At 35.8% G+C, this 14,584-nt stretch overlaps 1 protein-coding gene across 1 annotated transcript in view; it reads right to left on the bottom strand.

Annotated features, from left to right (window-relative positions):
- LOC150110175 (uncharacterized) overlaps nucleotides 1–14,584 on the bottom strand; it is a 525,668-nt gene that overhangs the window by 447,444 nt on the left and 63,640 nt on the right. The window lies entirely within an intron of this gene.

The following is a 14,584-nucleotide window of genomic DNA, read 5'->3' as shown; positions in this document are numbered from 1 at the left end:
CAGATAGAATACAAGGGATATATGAGAATTAGAATGGGGGAGAGGGGGTGGAGGTTTGCTAATGATAGCAGAAAAATGCATCACAGGAGGACAGGGATGAAGAGGGATGCAGTTCATTTAAGGCTATATTGTGTAAGATAAGGGCTAACAGGATGAAATATATAATTGTTTGCTGCTATAATCCAGGGAGTATAAGGGAGAATGTAGACAACATTTATTGGCAAATTATCATGACAGCAGGAGTTGAGTAATCATTATGGGAGATTTCAACTATGGGGACATACATTGGGAGGTATGGTCAGAGGAAGGGAAAGAAATGGAATTTATACAGCTGATTAACCCTCGAGAGCTCACAGCAGTAATTTTGCAGCGTAGGTCGCAGTATATCTGAGAGATACATTCATTACTAGTATGTGCTAAAATGCAAAAAAAATAAAGAAAAAACAATGCAAATATAATACATGATGATACAAATTAAGTGGATATTGAATCCAACATTATTTCATAGGCGAATATAGAAACTACAAGAGTTCATGCCGAATATATAGAAACTATAAAAGTTTCGGTGGATGCAAGCACAAGCAATCTTATGGGCAACTCGTAGTAAAGGTGGAGTAAGCTCCAGATCACTTTCCTTAGTATTTTTCATAATGTAAAGCATGTCTCATAAAGGAAATGTATGATAAATAAGCCTTTGGCTCTCTATTTCAATAATACATGATAGTTTATTTATTTTCAGTTACAATCTAGAAATTACTGAACAAAGAATAAAAAAAATAAACAACTAAACCATACTATACTGACATTGGAGGTCACGGTGTATATCTCTCAGATACAATTTACTCTCAAATATCACAAACCTTTACATAACATGTGTTAAATCAAACTGACAGCAAAAAAAAGTGCGGAATATCACTTGTAACATATGCACAGCTGCTCAAGACCTCCAAGCTATACACTGAATTGTGTAAGAATATTTATATTAAACATTTTGCATGTATCTGTAAGATCAGCTGCGATCCCCCGAGGGTTAAGAGATAATTATCTGAGCACATACATAATGGAGGGGACACCAGGTTTGAGAGTGCTAGATATGTTCAAAGCATCAGAGAGCTTAATAGTAACCAATCTGGCTAAGCTAGCTACAATTGGGAAAAATGATCATGTAGTCTTGACCTGGAAGTTTGCCAGACATGCAAAATTTTCTATTATGAATGAGTATGTGTGGAATTAAAAAGCAGGTGCTTATGACCAACTGAGGAGTCAGCTTTCAGCAGTGTCATGGAATAAGAATTTGGAAGGGAGAGGTAATGCATGGGAGATGGTCAAGGTGTATTTGAAGAAAGTAATAGACTGTATATACAGAGCCAAGAGGATAAATCAGGTAGGAGTTAGATGGAGGAATAGCATCAATAAGAAGAAGGTACAGAAAAAGAAAAAAGTTCTAGAGGGAGTGAAAAGAAAATAGTGATCAGCATGTTCATGAGCAGTACAAACCACAGGCAAGAATGATAACCTGCATGGTAAGGAAGCAAATTTTAATTATGAGAGAATGCTAGCTGATGAGGCCAAAAGAAATCCCTGAAGAATTCTTTTGTTATGTGGCAAGCAAAAGAAGGAATAATTATGGAAGGATGATTTCAAAAATTACTCATAGGGAGATAAGAAGCAAACCAAGTGGTTAAAGTGGGGAGTGATAAAAGGGGAGTGATAAAAATGGTGGCAAGTTAAGATATTGGAGAAGTTGGTAATAGGCACAATTCAGGACTTAGTGAACAGCAATATGATACTTTATAAGGCACAACATGGTTTTGTGAAGGATAGGACTTGCCTTAAATAATTTACTTACTTTTTATAATAAAGTGACAATGGAGTTGTAAGCTTTAACTATGGAATGCTCCATAGTAGGAGCACTATCATCATCATCAAATTCCTGCCATGTACCCTTAAGGGGTGTACAGGATATGACAGTACTACATGAAAAAATTACATCATTACTAACTTCCTATCTACAATTTTCCTCCAAATCAGTCTGTTACTTGTCAAGACTCCAACATTATCAGATCTCATATTTCTATCGTCTAAGGCACTTTGTACCGTATCAATCCACCTATGTCTTGGTCTTCCTCTGGGTCGTTTTCCTGCCAACCTAGCAGATAACACTTGTTTTGCTAATCTTTCCTCTCCCATTCTGTTTAAGTGACCATACTACCTGAGATTAGCTCTGCTAACGCATTCCTGGATGCTGACAATGTCAAGTTCATTCCTAATATCCTCATTTTTAATATGATATTGCCATTGATGCCATCTGTTCATGCCTCTAATCTTTCTCAGGACTCTCATATTTGTGGTCTCTAGTCTTTGGTCAAGTGTTTTACTTCTGACCCAGCTCTCAGATCCATAAGTTAAAACTGGTTTGAACACTGTCTTGTATACAGCTAATTTAGTGTTGCGACTAATTTCTCTCTTATTCCATATGAATTTATTCAATTGACTTCCTACCATACCAGCTTTGCTGATTCTGTTGTCTATTTCTATATTTAATTTACCATCTTCAGTAAAAATCGTGCCTAAGTAGCTGAAATGTTTTACTTGTTCCACAGGTTCTCCATTCACAACACAGTTGACATTTTCAATGATTCTGCCTATTTTCATTGTCTTTGTCTTTTTATTGCTGACCTTCATACCATATCTATTACAACAGCTATTCAATTTAGTCAGAGAATCTTGCAGACTTGTAGCGGATTTATTTAGAAGTATAACATCATCTGCATAAAGCAAAGAGCTGACATTAACATCTCCAATTTTGATATCATGTTTAATACCACTTTCCTTCATAATGTGATCCATATAGATAATGAATAACAGAGGGGATAATATACATCCTTGTCTCACACCAGATTTAACATTAAACCATCTTCCTGTACTTCCTTCAATTCTAACTGCTGACTTACAACTCAAATAAAGACTAAGTATTGCTTGATATAATGCCCCATTGACACCATATAACTGCAGCGTATTGAATAGCTTCTCTCTTGGCACCTTGTCATATGCCTTTTCCAAATCGACAAAACTTAAATACAGATCTTTGTTATATTCCCATGCTTTCTCGAGTATTTGTCGTAAAGTGAAGATCTGATCCTGACAGCCTCTGGCCTGAATCCAGCTTGTTCTTCACCAAGCTTTTCTTCCACAATTCTTCTCAACCGTTTCTCAAGTATACTTGCATAGATCTTGCCAGGAACACTCAGTAGGGAAATACCTCTGTAATTCTCACATTCAGTTTTATTTCCCTTTTTACATATGGGTACTATGAGAGCTCTACTCCAATCATCGGGAATTCGTCCCTCTGTTCAGGCTTTCTGAACTATGCAGTGCAGCCACTGTAAGACTTTTATACCACCATACTTCAGCATTTCTGATCGAATATCATCTACTCCTGCTGCCTTTCCACATTTCAAGCCTTTGATGGCTTTTTCTACTTCAAGTATGGATATGTATTCCTGACTGCATGCCTGGTCAGTATTTTTTACCACTGTGCTGTCATCACTGCTTGTTTCATTTAGCAGTTTTTCAAAGTAATTACTCCATACTTAAAGGATATCTTTTTCTCCCGTTTTCATGTCACCTTTATCATTTGTAACTCCTTTTACAGCACTCTTTCCTCCATTCTTAAGCTTCCTCAACAACATCCCGAATATTTTGACACCTTCTTGATATTTATTTTCTATATTCTTGCCAAAGTCCTCCCATGACTTTTGTTTAGCTAGTTTTACACACTGTTTAGCTTTCTTACATTTGTCTCTGTATTCTATAAGAGTAAAAGCTGACTTATTTGCCAGGAACTTTTGATATGCTTTCTTCTTTTCCTTCACTGCCTCTTTAACTTCCTGTGTCCACCAGGGAGTTCTGATTTTTCTATCCTTGCACACAACCTCACCACATGCCTCTCTGGCAGAATCAATCAATGTTTTCTTCAGAGTTTGCCACTGAATATCCAAGCTCTGATTCCTGTTCTCGAACTCTTTCATTTTCTTTTCAATAATCTTTCTGTAGGAGCACTATGGAATGTTTTCTGTGAGAATATATAGAAAGTCTGTGGTTACAAAAACAAGGTGATACTTATAAAAGAGGAGGCATGACAGAAGCATATAAGTTAAAGTGGATTTACAGGATTAAAGCCGAAGACCTTTTTTTTCAGAACATGGCAGGAAGGGAGAGAACAATGGGGGGGGGCACCCATGGAAATTATGTAAGAGTGTGACTGGCAAGGGCTACATACCTTGCTTGAAAGATAGTGAATGGGTTGCCAGAGATGTTTGTGAATGCTTTGGGAATGAATGAGTTTAAGGAGAGGTATGATAGTATAATTTAAATAATAGATAGTGTGTAAATAAAAGGTCTTCTACAACAAGTCTTCTGATTCCATGGAGATACCTGTATAATAATTAATGCTCCAAAACGATATTCTGGCTCATTTCCATGAAGAAATGACCATGCCTCTCTCCTTCACTTCTGAAAATGTTCTGCTCACCAAATAAGATCAGTTTTTCTCTTGTTGTGTTTATTCTCACATCTAACATTACATAAGCATATCAGGTCTATAGCATTTATAGCCTTAAAAAAAAAAAAAAAAAAACGTGGGTATTATTTTTGCTCCAAAAAAGAAAAAGAAAAAAAGTATTTCAATATAATTATTCCGGTTTTGTGACCACATGTTTATTAAAGAAAACTGTTTTTAAAACTAAACAAGAGTACTAAAAACAATACCCAACAAGTTTCGTTAGTCGTCAGACTAACATCTTCAGGAGTAAAGAGAACCAAAAGTTTAAAGCACAAACTACCAGAAATTACAAAAATTAGTTCATTTCTTGGTATTGTGAACATCTAAACAGTTTGTTAAGAAATTGAATAACAGATCTATACAATCGTTAATGCGTGTTAGTTGGAGACAATGATATTTGCTGTCGTGCTCTGTGTTTTAGGCTCACTCTGTTCAAGGTCTGAAATTGGTAAATTTTTATTAAATGATGACCAAACGTGATTTAAAATCAAGTTTGGTTATCAATTATTAAAAATTTACTTCATAAATTTTTAATGGAGTTATTCTGAATCTGAGTTATTCTGAACAATACCAACAAATGAGCTAAAAATTAGTTAATTTGTTGATATTGTGAACATCTAAACAGTTTGTTAAGAAACCGAATAACAGATCTATGCAACCGTTAATGCGTGTTAGTTGGAGAATGCTATTTATTGTCACACTCACTCTGTCCAAAGTCTGAAATTGGTAAATTTTTAATAAACGATGACCAACTTGCTTTAAAATCAAACCTTGGTTTCTGTTGCATTGCGTAGGAATTTTAATGATATTTGCTGCCTCATTGAAATTTTCTTATGAAACAATTCTAATCATTATAGGACATATTTGTTCTATCCCAGAGTGCATCATGTATATCATCCAAGTGGTGATATTGCAGGAATGAAAGAACCATCAGCTTATATGGGAATTGTGGTGAATGAAGTGGAGATGAATAGTCTATTAGAAACCTTAATGTGAATACATCTGTGGCATTGGATGGTTATACCAGCTTGTGTCGTACGTGAAGCGCTAAAGAATTGTCAGTGCCCTCGACCATTTTTTTAATTTGAGTCTCGGGTCTGGATTAGTTCTGAGGGGTGGAAAGAGGGGAAAATAGTTTCAATGCATAAAGGAGGTTCCACGACTGCTGTTGTAAATTACCAACCGATCAGCATATCAGGAGTCGTTGTCAAGGTCTTGGAGAAAGTAGTCAAGAGGAAAATACAGGAATGGATAGATGAAAATGGGATGCTATATGGGGGACAGCATGGTTTTGTGAAGGGTAGATCATGCCTCAGTAACTTGCTCACGTTTCATAACACAGTGACGGCTGAACCGAATAAGGGTAATAGGTTTACAGTGATTCTGCTGGACCTAGCTAAGGCCTTTGACAGGATACTACATGGAATTCTAATCAGTAAACTGCAGCATATGAGGATAGATATAGGGTTGGTGAGATGGATAGGAGGATGGTTGATGGAAAGATATCAGAGAGAGTAGTTTATTGAGGAGTAGAGTCCAAAAGACGGCCTGTGACTAGAGGTGTGCCGCAGGGTTATCTTCTTGAACCGCTACTATTTAATTTGTTCATTAATGATATAGGAAAGGATATGAGAAGAACTGTTCATTTGTTTGCTGATGATGCAAAGTTGGGCAGTTCAATAGTGAATGCAGAAGATGTCAAAAGTTTACAGGATGATTTGGATAGTTTGGAGGACTGGGCTAAGGAAAATGGATATCAATTTAATGTGACAAAGTGTAAGGTTATGCATTTTGGGGGTGGGAAGATTAGCAGCAGTATACCACATTGGTTGAACTGTACTCCAGGAGATTGACAAGGCCAGGGATTTGGGAGTGTTCATGGATAGGGAGTTGAAATTTAGGGGCACATTGCAAAAATGGCTAAATCAGCTCATCAAAACACTTGGTTACTGAAGAATACTTTGACAAGCAGAGCCTTGATAAGACCGCATCTTGACTACTCTGCCCAGATTTGGGCACCAGGGTTTCTTCTTGATGGGGAGGAAGTGGAGAGGAACCAGAGGTGAGTGACTAAGATGACAGCAGGTCTATGAAATGAACCTTATGAGAACAGGTTGAAGATTTGTGGGTTGCAGAAATTGGTCGATAGGTGGAAAAGGGGTGATATGATCAAGACATTCAAATTACTGAAGGGTTTCTGTAAGATTAATTCAGAGGATATTTTTGAGAACAGGACTGGTGGTAGGAGGACTAGGGTCCATCCATGGAAACTGGGAAAGAGTGTGGTTAGCAAGGGTGTTAGAGCCAGGGTTTTTTACTTGAAGAGTGGTGAATGAGTGGAATAAGATGCCAGAGTCTGTTGTGGGTGCCTTAACTGTGAATGGGTTCAAGGTGAAGTATGATAGATACTGTGTGGATGTTGAATAGTTGTTCTTGACATGATGTTAGGGCTTCCCTCGATGAATCTAAGCACTCCTTGGAGTTGCCCGTAATAATAATAATAATCCTAAGACGTACTGGTTGAATTCACCATCGGCTGAATTAATCAAATCTCTTTGTTCATTACTCTAATACCTGTGTTAGAGTAATGTTAGAATTTTATGCAATAAAAATAACAGAGCTCATGGGGAAAATAGAGTTGCAGGCAGGACACTTAAAACCTGTTTTGTGTGAAATGCTAATCCCGATTTATGTTCACTCTTATTTTGTACGCCCTTTTGATGTTCGCTCATGCAGATTTCTCCCAATCTCCCAGTCTGGCCCACATAGCAAATGCCACAGGAACAGTGAATATTAGAAACCCCTGGTTTTTTCATTGGATGATGTGGAGGTTTTGGAGGATGAAGAGATCTTGATATTTTTTCAAGTGGCAGGAAGGTCACTTTTATGTTGTATTTGTAGCGAAGTTTGGCTAATTTATCTGTTACATTCTTTATATAAGGAAGGGTGACTGCGTTTTTCAAATCTTGTTTATTTAAGTTTCTTGTAGGTGCTGTATTGAGAATTTTCTTAATTAACTGTGTTGAAACCGTTTAGTTGTAGGATCTGTGTTAAGTATTGTATTTCTTCTTTCCATTTTTTTCTTCTGTACTGGGGATGTTGTATGCTTTATCCCCTAAAGTTTTTATTAGGCCTATTTTTTGCTTGGGGTGGTGATGTGAAGTAGCATGCAGAAATCTTCCTGTGTTTGTTATTTTTCTATAGATGGAAAACTATTTTTCTTTCATTTATTTCTATAAGGATGTCTAGGAAAGGAAGTTTTTTATTTTCTGCTAGTTCCAGAGTGAATTTTATGTTAGGATGTAAGTTATTAAGATAGTCTTGAAATGTAGTCAGTTCTAGTGCTGTTCCTGGCCAAATGATGAAGATATCCCACATAACAGAGCCATATTTTTGGTTTTTTTGTGCCAGTTTTGTAAAGCATTATTTTCAAAATTTTCCATGTAGCGGTTTATTAGAGCTGGTGAGAGGGGGGGGTGAACCCATTACTAGTCCTTCTTTTTGTTCCCAGAGTTTGTCTTGGTAAAGGAAGGACATGTTTTTATGCAATGTTTGTAGAGCTGAACAATGTGAAGAGATTTCCTAGGATGTTTACTGTTTCATTTCTTGGAATCTTTGTGAAAAGGACGACTACATATAAACTCGCTAATATGTCTGAAGGATCTATGTGTATATCTTTTACTTTTTCTATGAAGTCTGTGTTGTTTTTAATGAACGATAGTGTTATTAAAAACAACAACAATTAGTGTTATTCCTATACATCATAAAATCAAGTTTGTAAGCTGTTTTGACAGATTTTTGAGGTAGGAGAGTCCCTTCCATCCACTATCGGTCTTAGTGGTATATCTTTTTTATGAATTTTAGGGACTCTTTATATTCTAGGCAGTAGTGGATCGTAGATTTCTTTTGAGTTTCTCAGACAAATTTGTAAATTCTTGATAAGTTCATTGGTTTTGTTGTGAGTTTGCCAAGTGGGGTCTCTGTCTAATGCTATAGTAATATAATTCTAATATTATTCTAATAATAATTCTAATGCTGTACTAATGCTAAGGTATCGGAAGTGTAAGTATCGGAATCTTCAAGAAGGCCTTTCATTTTGTTGTTATAATCTTCTGAGTTTAAAATCTTAATAAACTCAAATCAGACAAAAACGCAGTCATAATAAAAGCAGACAAAGGCAATGCAACAGTCTGCTTTTATTATGACTATGTTTTTGTCTGATTTGAGTTTATTAAGGGCTGCGAATTCTATTTTTTTGTAGGTTTTTTTGGTAGCAATTTGCAATTTAATAGTAATGCTGCACTTTGAATGTGGATCAGATCTGCTAAATTTCTTATTCCTTTTTCAATTTGGGTTATGATATCAATTTTCGGGATTTGTTGTGGCGTTACAGAAAAATTAAAGTCTTTGATAAGAAGATTTGTTTCATTCCTCGTTAGAACTCTTGAGGAGAGGTTAATTACTATTTTGGAGTGATCTAGATGTTTTTCTTTTTCTTTTAGAAGAGAATTGAATTTTTTAATTAGGTTGCGTTTTTTCTTTTTGGACACCATTGTATTGTATGATAGTGTCTATGTTATTCCATAGTTCTGACGGCAGTGATGTGACCAGTTCATTATGTATATTACATGTATCCCGGTTAATCTTGTACAATTCTGCTCTAGTAGCTGCAATTCTTTCTCTCAATACAGCTAATTCTGTTATTTTGTATATTCTGTTGGCCTTATTGGAGTTGAATGCACGTTTGATTTTTATGAACTTGGGAACAATTTCATTGTCTCTGAGACGGATTAAAAATATCAAACGGTTGATAAAGTTCTGCTTTTTAATGCATAATTTCTCAAATTGTGAAACTTTAGATCAATTAAACTCACCATGAGTTTCTATATTCCTGCAGAGGTTTCTATGGTTAAGAAGTTCAATATAATTATTCCGGTTTTTTTGACCATATGGTTATTAAACAAAACTATTTTCAAAACTAAACAAGTACTAAAAAATATACAGTCATACCGCGAAGTTACGCAGCAGGTGGGACCAACAAAAAGCGTGCAAGTCGAATTCGCATAACTCGGGGTATAATTTTGCATATAATTTATATATACAAACATACAAAATATTAGTTAACTGGGACAAAGGTTTACAAAAACACCTATATTTTTTAAGAAATATAATCATAATTGTAGTTTTTCGTACATAAAAAAAGAAAGTTATTTCGATGTCGATGGTTTCATAAAATCTAATAGATTCATCTGACGGTATAATGTCTTTTTCTTGTCACGCAAAATTTCTTCATAGCAAGCCAATGATTTTTTTATTCCTTTTCTTGTAGCTTCAATTCGTTCGTCATTAGAATCTATGTCCTCCAAAATCTGTAAACCTTTCTTAATTAAGCTGAGACCTTCTGTTAATTTTACAACTGTCATGTGCTTTTCTGGTAGAACTTCTTTGCTAGCTCACAAATTTTCATTCCGTCTTCAAAATCCTTAATAATTTTGAGTTTTGTTTCCAAAGTCGGTTTGTAGACTAAAAATCACATATGAATGAAGACCGTGCGAAACACTTCAGTACTTGTTCATAGCATGGGCAATGCTGGCGAATGCGGCCGGCGCCGGAAAGATATGAAGCAGGATGGGAATATGTACGTATAAGAAACCGCGTAACTCCAGATTCACGTAAGTCAGAGTATGACTGTATATATAGGAAAAACACTATCATTAATCAAGAACAGCACAGACTTCATAGAAAGAGTAAAAGATACACACACACACACACGCAGATCCTTCAGACATATTAGCGAGTTAAGATGTAGTCAGCCTTTTCACAAAGATTCCAAGAAATGAAACAGTAAACATCCTAGAAAATCTCTTCCCATTGTACAGCTCTACAAACATTGCATAAAAAACAAGTTCTTCCTTTACCAAGACAAACTCTGGGAACAAAAAGAAGGACTAGCAATGGATTAACCCCTCTCACAAGCTCTAGCAAACCTATACATGGAAAATTTTGAAAATAATGCTTTACAAAACTGGCACAAAAAAAACAAAAATATGGCTCTGCTATGTGGGATATCGTCATCATTTGGCCAGGAACAGCATTAGAACTGACTACATTTCAAGACTATCTTAATAACTTACATCCTAACATAAAATTCACTCTGGAACTAGCAGAAAATAAAAAACTTCCTTTCCTAGACATCTTTATAGAAATAAATGTAAGAAAAAAAACAGATTATCGTTCTCCATCTATAGAAATAAACAAACACAGGAAAATTTCTGCATACTACTTCACATCACCACCCCAAGCAAAAAATAGGCCTAATAAAAACTTTAGGGGATAAAGCATACAACATCCCCAGTACAGAAGAAAAACGAAAGAAGAAATACAATACTTAACACAGACCCTACAACTGAATGGTTTCAATACCCAAGTTAATTAAGAAAATTCTCAATACAGCACCTACAAGAAACTTAAATAAACAAGATTTGAAAAACGCAGTCACCCTTCCTTATATAAAGAATGTAACAGATAAATTAGCCAAACTTCGCTACAAATACAACATAAAAGTGACCTTCCTGCCACTTGAAAAAATATCAAGATCTCTTCATCCTCCAAAACCTCCACATCATCCAATGAAAAAAACCAGGGGTTTATAATATTCACTGTTCCTGTGGCATCTGCCATGTGAGCCAGATGAGGAGATTGGGAGAAATCCACATGAACGAACATTAAAAGGGCATACAAAATAAGAGGGAACATAAATCAGGATTGGCATTTCAGACAACCTCTAGTAGTCATGATGTACTCTGGGATAGAACAAACATGTCCTATATATATAAGAATTGTTTCTCAAGAAAATTCAAAGAAGCAGCAAATATGATTAAAATTCCTATGCAATGCAACAAAAACCAAGGTTTGATTTTAAATCAAGTTTGGTCATAATTTATTAAAAATTTACCAATTTCAGACCTTGCACAGAGTGAGCGTGAACCACAGAACGCGACAACAAATTGTATCGTCTCCAACTAACACACATTAAGGGTTGTATAGATCTGTTATTCGGTTTCTTAATGAACTGTTTAGATGTTCACAATACCACAAATGAACTAATTTTCGTAATTTCTAGTAGCTTGTGCTTTAAACTTTTAGTTCTCTTTAACCCTGAAGATGTTAGTCTGACAACTAACGAAACTTGTCGTGTGTTGTTTTTAGTACTTGTTTAGTTTAAAAACAGTTTTTGTTAATAAACGTGGTCACAAAACTGGAATAATTATACTGAACTTCTTAACCACAGAAACCTCCACAGGAATATAAAAAAGTACTTCTTTCTCCTGCTCAATTCCTGACAGTTTATAAAGCTCACATCCACTTGACCTTAAAATATTGTTCCCACTTTTAGGGTGGCACACCCAAGATCTCCCATGAATTGCGTTATTGTATTCAGAAATGAGCAATTTGCTTAATTGGTAACTGACCTTCAATGATTCTCTCCAGTCACTTTCTCACAGATACTTTTTTGCTGCATTATGTCTCCTATTATCACTCCACTTTCCTCTAATTATGTATGATGTCGAGCAGCTGCTAGTCTTTGGTACTGTCTTTCCTATATTTTCTCTCAATGATTACCATTTTCTCTCTTAGAGTTTTAAGAAATACATCATCATCATGCCTATCAAAGATTTAGGCCTAGAGTGGCCTGTTCCGGCATTAGAAATCATCATTGAATCTCTTAAGAGGACATCCTGGTTTTCTTTTTCCTAATGGTTTGTAATTTAAGAAATACATTACAGAAATATATAAACAAAATAATTTCTTCCTTCTGACCACTTGCCCCCACACAGTTCTATTATGGATATAGAAAGATAGGTGAAGAATAGGTGAAGAATAGGCCCTCACACACGAGCGGTCTTGAGACCGCTCGTGTGTGAGGCTAATATATATATATATATAACCTGGACACTAAAATGTCTTCCTGATGACATCTCTGCAATTGTACTTAAATATTATACTCCAAAACTAACATGTCTTGCATCGTCTCTATAATCTTCTGTACTTAGCTGGCATTTATCCCAATGTGTGGAAGAAATTATATATCCAGCTTATTCCAAAAAAAAAAAAAAAGGAGATAAAATACTATCATTAAACTACCAAATGACATAATCTCAATCCACTCCAAAATAACAGAGAAAGTCATCAATAGTGAACTTCTCTACAACCAGAGGTCCAGCTGTTAAATAGCAATCAACAGTGTGGATTCTTCCATTCAGAATCCATGGCTGATCTCAGTCTATATCATTCACCACTGGATACATGCCATGGAAAGGTTCAGAAAAACATGCTGTTGTTCTTCATATCTAGCACTGAGACTTGCTGATAAACACATCACTGAGACTTTCTAAGCAAATTGCCATCCTTTAATCCTTTGGTCTATTTCTAGCTACCCTCTGTAATTCAGTAGCCAGCTTTCAATCTGGTCATTCCCTATCTGTGACTTTTGTAACCAATGCGAGAGTGGTGTCTCAGGTCTCTGTTCTATTGCCTACCATTTTTCTCCTATACATAAACAACCTACTCAATCACCACCAAAATACAGTCTTGCCTTTTTCTCATAAAAGGGATCTCAGCTCACATACCATTACTCTTAGTAATACATAAATCAGCAGGCAGGAGCAGATCTAACCCCCTCTCTCTCTACTTGGACTGACATTTACCTCCAGTCTCTCCTGGAATAAACACATCACAAAAACAGCTTCCATAGCATCTAAAAAACAATGCACTTTCTTGTGCTCAAGAATCTATTTTTTACCCACCTAACTACTAATTATACAGATATCCCAAATCTGCCCATTCTGAAAATACTTTCCACTTCATTGGGATGGTGCCTAAATGTGTCTAAAAAGTTTTGATTCTGTCAGGAGGAGGATGATTCAGCTTAAAGATAATCTCTCCCTTACAAGACTCTCTCATCAATCTCTATATCACAGATGCAATATTTAAGCTCTGTTTGCTCTTCAGTACTTCCACGATCACTGTTCCAGTGAACTGGCAACCATCATTCCTCCATTTAAAACCAGAGCAGCAGCTGCAAAATATACTAAAATTGCTTCTTGTCTTTCTCTTTTATTTCATCTACCACTCTCCGGTTTCCTCATGTATTATTCCCAAATAATAAAACCTGCAGCCCTTCAAGAAAAATGTCCCTAAACTTCTTTTCAATCCTCTCCTGAATCCAACACACAGCACTGATTTCCAGACCTTCCTCATATAGTATTCCCAAACAATGCAGTCCTTCAAAAAATACATCAATAAACTTCTTTTTCAATCCTCATTCGAACTTCACACATGGCAATGATGAACTTATTTATTCTTCTATCTCTCATGTATGGGACCAGTTAAAAATTTAATTCCATTAATGATTTGATCATGAGCAGCTCTTGAAGATAAGGACAAGAACAACTGTTATACACTTTATGCAGAAGGAGGGTTGAAATGGTTTAAATAGTAATTTGCCAAAGGCAAGGATAGAGAATTCACTATCATATGCCCTCCATCTGATAATAAATTTTCCAGCTAAATATCCTGACTGTTCTATAAATTCAATTATTGTTATGACACACTGGAGGAAAGTCTTCAGACAGAAGGCAAATGATATCAGACTAAGGGATAACAGTAAAAAAGAGGGAAGTATCAAACTGACCAAAATATCAGGGGCTTCAAATCTTTCTGCAAAATATCATTCACAAAAATATTTTTGAATTTTTGACGAATGACCTGAAAGGAATGCAGCATGATTTAATGTTGAAACAGTGAACTACCTCAAGCTAGTAGTTTTCATGATGATGATGATGTCAGTATTGCTGTGTTTTGCTTGGAAATTCAAAATATCCCATGGCACCCTCTCAGTTTGCTGTGGCACTCCATAATGCTATGGTATGCAGTTTGGAAGCAACTGATCAAGAGTATACAATGCATACATGTAACAGAATTTTATATGACTGTCTTTTGAAAGAAATGGAAGAGGCA

Source organism: Typopeltis vanoorti, chromosome 1, assembly GCF_054136105.1.
Source record: "Typopeltis vanoorti isolate ZY-2024b chromosome 1, IOZ_Tvanoo_1.0, whole genome shotgun sequence".
In the NCBI taxonomy this organism is placed as follows: domain Eukaryota; kingdom Metazoa; phylum Arthropoda; class Arachnida; order Uropygi; family Thelyphonidae; genus Typopeltis; species Typopeltis vanoorti.
The sequence above is the reverse complement of the archived record's forward strand: the minus strand, read 5'-3'. Positions and strand labels throughout refer to the sequence as shown.